This window comes from Acanthochromis polyacanthus, chromosome 9 (genome assembly GCF_021347895.1).
Source record: "Acanthochromis polyacanthus isolate Apoly-LR-REF ecotype Palm Island chromosome 9, KAUST_Apoly_ChrSc, whole genome shotgun sequence".
NCBI lineage: Eukaryota > Metazoa > Chordata > Actinopteri > Pomacentridae > Acanthochromis > Acanthochromis polyacanthus.
Window position 1 is genome coordinate 25,193,742 of NC_067121.1, and position 9,632 is coordinate 25,203,373.

The 9,632-nt window shown below is 39.6% G+C and overlaps 1 protein-coding gene across 1 annotated transcript in view; it reads right to left on the minus strand.

Annotated features, from left to right (window-relative positions):
- Positions 1–9,632, minus strand: part of tnn (tenascin N) — a 72,687-nt gene that overhangs the window by 12,401 nt on the left and 50,654 nt on the right. The window lies entirely within an intron of this gene.

Below are 9,632 nucleotides of genomic sequence, written 5' to 3' on the forward strand. Positions count from 1 at the left end.
AGTGGATGTGGCAGGTTTCCATCTATGGACAACTATACTGCAATAAATGGGCAAATTGCAGTAATTATGCATTTGGTCAAAGTAGAGTTGTAGCCTGTGTCTGACTTTCTGAGATCACTTTCTCTATATAAAAATTATTAATCCAATGAAAGGTATAATTTCTATGATGGCAGCATTTTAATTTGCATTTACGACAAAATGGACCTAAAAAACACAGTATCTGCACTTTAGCTGTGTACTTGCTGCAGGCTGGTCTGGTGATCTCTGTGCTGTAGGACTCATCAGGGTGGCCCAGTGTGCAGTGTTTAGCACTGTTACCTCACAGCATGAAGGTTCAGGGTTTGAACTTGATGATCACCTGGGGCCTTTTTTGTGGAGTTTGCATGTTTTTACAGCACTGCATAGGTTTTCTCTGGATGTTCTCCTCAGAAGGGACTGTTGATTTTAAATAGTGAGTTGTCTGCCTCTTTGGCAGGTAGAGATGATGGATGGATGTATGGCTGGTCATTAATGTACCGTCACCACAAAAAGGCCACTAAGTTGAAGTCAAAATGTGACTATGGAGTAAAAAAAAAAGCTAAAATCTTTAATTCTATTGGCTAAGCTGTCCTGAAATGTACTTGAGTGCATTAAAAGGTAAATCAATGTGCAGGAACGCCTTGTAGTGTTCGCCTTTTCTCATTAAAAAAACTATTTGTAAAAGCTCCCTCTCCCATATTGCTTTGAGTCATAGTTGAACTTGAGATATTTGCTTCCTGCTGTTTCAGGTATGAGTGAAACTATTGGAGTGAACATGTCTGCAACTTTAATCAAAAGGAACCCGGAAAATTCATAAATCTGAGGCAGGATTTTAAATTTTAGATGCAAATGTGGGATGTGGTATATTTATCGAGCATGGCAATTCAAAGCAACGGCTTTAAGCAATGGAAAGATATTTCTGCTTCGACTCACACATGCACACACACTCACACACATACTCACACACACCACAACAACAGCCATGTAGAAATATAGCTGTGATAATTCTACATTCAACAAAAAAATTCAAATGATTAATCACAGTAAACGTGGACTGTGTTGTTGGAGTTTATGCCTATACTCTGATATTGCATTTCTGACCATACCAAACATTTACACCGTTGTATCTAACAGATGCACACTGTCAAAAAAAATCACATAAAAATGATGGAAATCTGGCAGCAAAGGGGCCAGAAAAAATGTTAAAGCTGGGTTAAAAAATATTAAATAATGAGGAAAAAATGCAAATATTAGTAAAATCTATACAGTAAAACTATTTAATTATGTCTTCATACATTTTTAGGTGGTATCTATAATTGAACAAAACAGGGAAAATATGTAAAACCAGTAGTTTAAAAAATGGTTAAAAATCTTAATTTATTTTACAATGTAGTAGTACTTTGAGAAATATCTGCTCCCTTACTGCAGAGTATGTAAATTCCGTAAAGTTTCTGATCCTGCTGCTCTACTGAATTTTTATAGGTTTTTGGATAAATGCCAGTCAGTACTCAAAACCGTTCTTCCGCTGACTTTCTTCCGTAACATAAATGCAAGCAGACAGCAGCAGCTGTTAACCTGCACAGCAGTCAGGTTAAGAGACAGGAGAACATAGGAGGCTGGAGAAACAAAATAGCTGGCTTTGTTGACGAAGCAAAATTGTCTTTTCTCAAACGTCTTATGGACATTCTGCCGCAGGCTAAACTGAACCGCCTTTAAATAAGGTGCCCAGCCTAATTATGGTAAATAGCCTTTCTTCAGTGAGAGTTCCCGTTTTTCCCTCTTGGCAGATAGGATAAGTGGGGTTAGTGTGCTAAGTGTAAAATGTCTCCACTGATGCTTTTCACTTGTTGCCACCACAAAAAGACAAGAAAATTGTGCAGAAATCCAGCAGACAAAAGATCAAAAGGAAATGATTGGTGCATTGTACATGGGGTCTACTTGAGTTGAAAGCATCTCACACAAAGGAGCTAAAGAAAACACTCAGACACTGAAAACATTTTTCCGTTGTCCACAGGCTGTAAAGTTCTAACAAAGAAAAGAAATGCTCTGCTTTTGAACACTTTCCTGAAAATCACAGGTCAGTGTGCGGCTGGTAACAAAGTGTACAGAGGATGAAAACACTTGAACATTTGTTTGCTCAGAGAAGGTTCACCATCATGTTGAAAAGGACGGGTTAGTGGTTTGTGTCTTACCTTTGTGGACGTCAGCTGAGAGTTTAAACTTAGTGTCCACCATTTACAGGAATGCAAAGGTCTTCTCTGAAACTCTTAAACGATTAACAGACAAACAAATCTATCATTTCTGTTAGAAGCTGATTCAAAGTTTACCTGTTTCAGCTTCGGTTGAACTCTTCCTGCTGACTTTGTCTCGTCTGTAGGCCCAGATGTAGACAGTGTGGAGAACTCCGGGCCTCAAGCCAACCAGCCGGTATGAGGTGCGGTCACGTCCTACAGGGATGTCTGCGCTGGACCCTTCAGCAGAGGTGTAGCTCAGCATGTAGCCCTCTATCTGAGCCTGAACTGGATCCCAGGACACTGTAGCAGTGTCCTCTGTTACTTCAGTGGCCACAAGGTTTGTTGGACTGTCAATGTCTGAAGAAACAATGAAGAGAGTTAAAGTTGAAACTGGAACTTTCACAGTTTTTTTTTGTTTTTTTTTTACCAACTCTATCCATATTGTCTGTGAAAATTCCATTGAGCAGGAAGCACAATTTAATTGCAACCAGAGAATATAAAACAGAAGCCAGGAGATGCATCACTGAGATATGTAATATATGGTGTAAACAAAACAGAGCAAAACACAGTAAACAAGAACAGCAGAACAGGAAGACTATTTAGTGGTAAATGGAAAAAGTCGTAAAACTGATTTCCTACTAGCAGGTATTATAAGATTAAACAACGCAGCCCATGAGGAACTATTTGGAAGAACAAACATCTGCCAGTTTATTATGCCAAACTAATTCTCATGACTAAATCACAAAGAATCGAGGATATCTCAATTAGCCACAGGGGGCAAGTCATTACACAGCCAGGAGTAATCACATAAGCATCAGACAAACGCTATAAAATACAACAAACACAAAATAAACATCACATTTAATTTAAGGTCTATTTGTACTGCATGTTGGCAGATTGTATCTGCAGCCAGACAGACAGGAGCAACTTGAATTCTTTAGACGGAAGGTGGCTGGGATCAGATTGACTTTTCAAAGTCCTAGCATTGTACAAATGAGAGAGATCCTTTGAGGTCATGCCCACAGTCTTTTTTTTTTACATACAACCTGCAATCTGCTTCTATTTGTGAGGGCAAGTGATATACACACGTGGACAAAATTGTTGGTACCCCTCAGTTAAAGAAGGAAAAACCCACAATTCTCACTGAAATCACTTGAAACTCACAAAAGTAACAATAAATAAAAATTTATTGAAAATTAAATAATCAAAAACAGCCATTACTTTTGAATTGTTGATTAACATAATTATTTTAAAAAAACAAACTAATGAAACAGGCCTGGACAAAAATGATGGTACCTCTATAAAAGATTGAAAACTATTTGACCAGAGTGACATGATTAACTCAGGTGTGTCATTTAATTGACATCACAGGTGTTTCCAAACTCATAATCAGTCAGTCTGCCTATTTAAAGGGAGACAAGTAGTCACCCTGCTGTTTGGTGAAAAGGTGTGTACCACACTGAACATGGACAACAGAAAGCGAAGGAGAGAATTGTCCCAGGACATCCGAAAAAAAATTATAGACAAACATCTTAAAGGTAAAGGCTATAAGACCATCTCTAAACAGCTTGAAGTTCCTGTGACAACAGTGGCTCATATTATTCAGAAGTTCAAGACCCACGGGACAGTAGCCAACCTCCCTGGACGTGGCCGCAAGAGGAAAATTGATGACAAATTGAAGAGACGGATCGTTCGAATTGTATCCAAAGAGCCCAGAGCAACCTCCAAAGAAATTAAAGGTGAACTCCAAGGCCAAGGTACATCAGTGTCAGATCGCACCATTCGTCGTCGTTTGAGCCAAAGTGGACTTCATGGGAGACGACCAAGGAGGACACCACTGCTGAAAAAAACTCATAAAAAAGCCAGACTGGAATTTGCAAGAATGCATGTTGACAAGCCACAAAGCTTCTGGGAGAATGTCCTTTGGACAGATGAGACCAAACTGGAGCTTTTTGGTAAGGCACATCAACTCTATGTTCATAGACTCAAAAACCAAGCATACGAAGAACAGAACACTGTCCCTACGGTGAAACATGGAGGAGGCTCAGTAATGTTTTGGGGCTGCTTTGCTGCATCTGGCACAGGGTGTCTTGAAAGTGTGCAAGGTACGATGAAATCTGAAGACTATCAAGGCATTCTGGAGAGAAATGTGCTGCCTAGTGTCAGAAAGCTTGGTCTCAGTCGCAGGTCATGAGTCTTCCAACAGGACAACGATCCAAAACACACAGCCAAAAACACCCAAGAATGGCTGAGAGAAAAGCGTTGGACTATTCTAAAGTGGCCTTCTATGAGCCCAGATCTGAATCCCATTGAACATATGTGGAAGGAGCTGAAACATGCCATTTGGAGAAGACACCCATCAAACCTGAGACAACTGGAGCTGTTTGCTCATGAGGAGTGGGCCAAAATACCTGTTGACAGCTGCAGAACGCTCATTGACAAATACAGAAATCGTTTAATTGCAGTGATTGCCTCAAAAGGTTGTGCAACAAAATATTAAGTTATGGGTACCATCATTTTTGTCCAGCCCTATTTCATTAGTTTGTTTTTTTTAAATAATTATGTTAATCAACAATTCAAAAGTGATGGCTGATTTTGATTATTTAATTTTCAATAAATTTTTATTTATTGTTACTTTTGTGAGTTTCAAGTGATTTCAGTGAGAATTGTGGGTTTTTCCTTCTTTAACTGAGGGGTACCAACAATTTTGTCCACGTGTGTATACAAGCTGAATAAAAAGAATACCAGGACTGATTCAGTAAAGCAGAAATAAAACACTTTCACTAAGGTATTGTCAACATTAAAACCCAAAGCTTACAATAAAAGTCCATGTGCTGATGGTTTTTTCTACACACAGAAAAGGCCCGGAGGCCAGCTTAGTGTTGATTAAAGTGCAGAGATTTTTATTGTGCTGCCCAACCTCAACAGCCTGATCTTTGTTTACATCATGAGAGATGGCTATTGGATTCTTGCTAAAGCCAGTTAGCCTCTCTTTCGTTTTAGATGCATTAATGTCCAAGAATCACAACTTGCACCAGCCCATGAATTCCTCCACTGCACGGCTGAAATTGCAATTACAAGTACAAGAAACCTTTAATATTGGATTTGGCAAATGTTCTTGTTCAAGACAAATACAAGAAGTTAAAGGAAGCACCACTGGCAAGAACACTGATGAAACACCGTGAATCTCCACAAGTTGTGGTCTTTTGGTAGGTATGACTTTTAAAAATTAGCATATTAAAGATCACTGTAATGATCAAACGTCTTGCACACGACTTCCACTTTTAGTTAGTTGCTGTTAATTAACAGGAGAGATAATTTACACGACTGTTAGAGTTGAACTTGGAAATACATTTATCATAATCAAGCCCTAGGGCATTAACTGACTGTACATAGTGTTTTTATATGATAATTTTCATAAAATACACACACACTTTTTGCTTTCCTTGCTCCCACATCTCTCTCTCTCTCAGCTCCTCATACACACACACACACACACACACCACACACACACACACACACACCACACACACACACCACACACACACACACACCACACACACACACACACACACACACACACTTGTGTAATTTGAGCTATTTCTTTATCTTGTCAGCTATGTACCCACCTGTTTCTGTATAAATAAACCATGTATTGGGACAGCCCTTTGTAGCTGGCACTACCCCTTGCAAGTAAACTACTGGTCTCCGTGTGTTTTTCTGGTTTGGTGAAGATCTTCTTATGTTACGTGAGAGCTCTAAACGGAGTTTCTCCCTGACAACGACCACAAGACTCATGCTAAGAAACATAGCCATAAGAAATTTTGCATAATTGAACTTGACTAATGCTGTGATTTTCTACTCAACAAGTGTTGCATACTGATTTAATTGTAGCCATTATCACTCTTTGTAATTCAAAACTATTGCGTACAAAAGACTTGTAGGTTTGTGCTCATTTGGATTCGTCTTGTATGAATTTACGAAGCATGTGCAAGATTTTGTGGTGTTCAATCAAGCATAAACATAATGGTTTTCTCTTAATTGCACTGGGCATGATAACCATGGTATGACATAGCAAATGTAGAGTGTGGATCAAGGCTCCTTCTTTGATTGAACTTTTTAATGTCGTCTGAGGGGAGGAGCAAGTGGATAATAGGCTTTCAAAGCAGCATGAAGCAGGTGCATATGACTGACATAGTTAAATCACAGCATTCTTTAACCTTTTCAGAAGGCAAAAGTGTTTATTGCTGTCCTGAATAGTCGCACTCACAGAGATTGTGGAGCTGCAGCAATCATTTCCATGTGGGGATTTTTCAGACAGTCTGTACTGGGAGCCACTCACAATGCTACAGTTTCTTCTCGTAAACAAGGGAATGACAGAAGTAGTGGGGCAAAAAATAAATAAAAATGAGAAATATGAAAAAAGGAAGCCCTGAGAGAGATGTTCCTCGGCACAGCTGGGGGAAGTGAGCGTGAATTCAAATAGCTGGTTTAGAAAGCAACAAAATTGTACAGTCCCTACAATTCTGACATCGGAATGTGTGCGAGCAGGCAGTTTCTGAAGCCATTTGAACATTTGACAAGCACTTCTGATAGGATTACCGACCCGTCAAGACTAAGCTGCACAATATTCTGCACAGTGTTTGTCAAGATGGAACAATAGAGCAATCTGAAGGAATGTCACTGGTGGCTTTGTCTCCTTTTTAGTCAGCAAAGGACGCAATCAGGATTTTTCCCCAATATACTGCAAAATTTTGTTGAGGTTTCATTTTTTTAGTATAGATGCTGAAGACAATGAATACACCAAAGAAATCTGTTCTCCGAAGATCTCAACTCAACCCATGTCTTGTTCGCTCGACTCTACAGTACAAGCTGCAACAGGGAGGAGGACACAGGAGCAGAACAGAACACAGAGCTGCATTACGAAAGTCCTGTGGGTTTGAGGAATCACAGGAACATATGGGAGACGCAGGCGGAGCAGTTGGTGGCGCATTTGTGTGGACGGGTGTTTAGTGTCTGTCGAGGCATCTTCGATGAAAGCGTAGAGGGAGGGCAACAAAGAGACAGAAAATAAAACAGGAGTAACACAGAGGGATAGTAGACAGGCACAGAGGAAGTGGAGGGAAATGTAAAAGGCACATCATCATTTAGGATATTACCTCAGTGGCAGCAGCCTCAGTTGGATGGTCCAGTTGTGATTCCAGTGGTGCAGCTCTGCCATCATGAAAACTGATTCACGATGCATTAGCGAGAAGAAAGGAACTTAATGCAAGTGTTCTAAACTTCTAAGATCCCCTCCTCTGTCTCTGCTCTCTCTCCTTGTGTTCGACTTCCCCGTCCTTGGTGCGCTGCTACGGTTGTGAACAGTCTGATCATGAGCTAACTCACAGGGAAAGAATTTATGATAGGGCTATTTCATTTAGGGTTTTGCAGTGTGTTCCCTCCATGGTCTCTTAGAAAATGCAACAGAGAGTCCAAGTACTTTAAGTGAGCAACCACGTAAGTGAGTCCGCACTACAAGAATGTAATACAAACATGGCAGAACCTCCGTCTAAATGTTTTCTTGGAATGATTCTGTAATATTATATAAATAGTTGATACCTGAATAAAAACAACTTGGGTTCTTTATGTACCACGGTGAGTTTTCACATGGACTGTGAACACTTTGCCATTACAACTAAATATCTCACAGTTTCACACCAAAACTGTGCGACTGGCTTGATTGACAAAGTGGCAGCATGAGGCTCCGAGCAGCTTGTGTTTGCATCTTGTAATTTGGCAGCAAATGTGAAGCGACTGTCACTCAAACCTAAACAGGCCTGACAGACTCTATTTTAGACACTTGAGAACGATGGATGATAAATTTAGCATCTTTTGCAAGAAATACAGTTTTCACAGTCACTCTGAAGAAGATGAAGCATCCCTTTATCTCACTGCAAACTTTTTGTTTGTGATAGAACAGAAAATGTTGGATAGTATGTTTGACAGCCCAAGAATACGCTTATGTCATCTTAAACTATAAGAATTTTAAAAACTTTCTGCTCAACCACCCCTTATTTGCCTGAAATTTCTATATCATAAAATATAGCTATTTATAGAAGTATTTATGAAAGTTTAGCAATATACATATAATATTTTGAGGTGCAAAAATGAAAATTATATCTTTTTTTAGCTATTGTATTTGGAGAACCATTTTGAAACTCAAATTTGCAAAGATTTTTTTTGTTTTTTGTGTCATCACTCTTGGGGAAATGCAGAATGTGTTAGTCATAATTCTGCTTATCTCACATGTGTGACAGATCACATTTTAGTATATAAACTGGCCCATTACCACCTCTGTAAGTTATATGCAACATCAGAATGTGCTGAACCTGGAGCCGGCCAGCTGCTCGTATTAATCAAACAGCCTGCTTCCCTTTATGACACCAAGCAAATAGTCCTAAATGCTCTTATCGGCCTTTCTAATAGTGTGGACGTTACAATCAGATTCATGGTGGCGTAAACTCTTACATTTCATCTTTATCACATCCAGTGATCACTTCTTTTTCATGGGCGTTTATAACGGCCGGACAGCTTGTTGCATAATGAAATTCAAAGCACTCTAACGACCAGGGAGATCTCGCACTCCGTTTACTTATATTTACGTATATTTTGTTTTCCCACTTCAGGCAAACAGGCATGTTGAATGTATGGCCCTCCTGGGACACAGAGCTGGTCTGAGATCAGGCAACTTCCAGGCTCTACTGTAAAGTCTGGAGAGGGAACATTTTATTCCATTTTATCTCAACGTGACAAATAAAGGCTCTTTTTTTAAACTTTACATGTATGATCAGAGTCCTGTCCTGATGATATTCACATGTACATATACAGCCATAGTCATAGCGCTACCTGGTGGATAGAAGGAAATGCTCTATAACTAGCCTGTGCATGTTCCGATCTGCCTGAAACTTTACATCTGTGAACACACTCCAATCCTGAGCACATCCATGGGTCAATGTACACTCTCAGTCGCAGAAGACCTCTGATGCTCTAAAATCAAATAACCCAATAATTCCTCTTTAAAAATGAATTAAAATTGCTATTTGGTTCACAACCTTAGGAATACACATTGTATTGTCTGTGCCTTGTTTTCCTTTTGAACACAGGTTTCCTTCTCCCTCTTTGATGTTTTGTTTCACCCTCTGAACAAAGAAGTCCAATTTATTTCGCTCTTATAAGCTGTATAGCTTCTGCTTTGACTGTCTGACAAATTCTCTATGTAATTAGATTTTTTTTCCCCCTGGTTGCTCCAAGCCTACGTTTGCACTGAAGTTACAGAGTATGATGGATCCAGTTTCTCCAGACGTTCTACCCCACTAGCTGTGCAGCGTCGTGGCTATC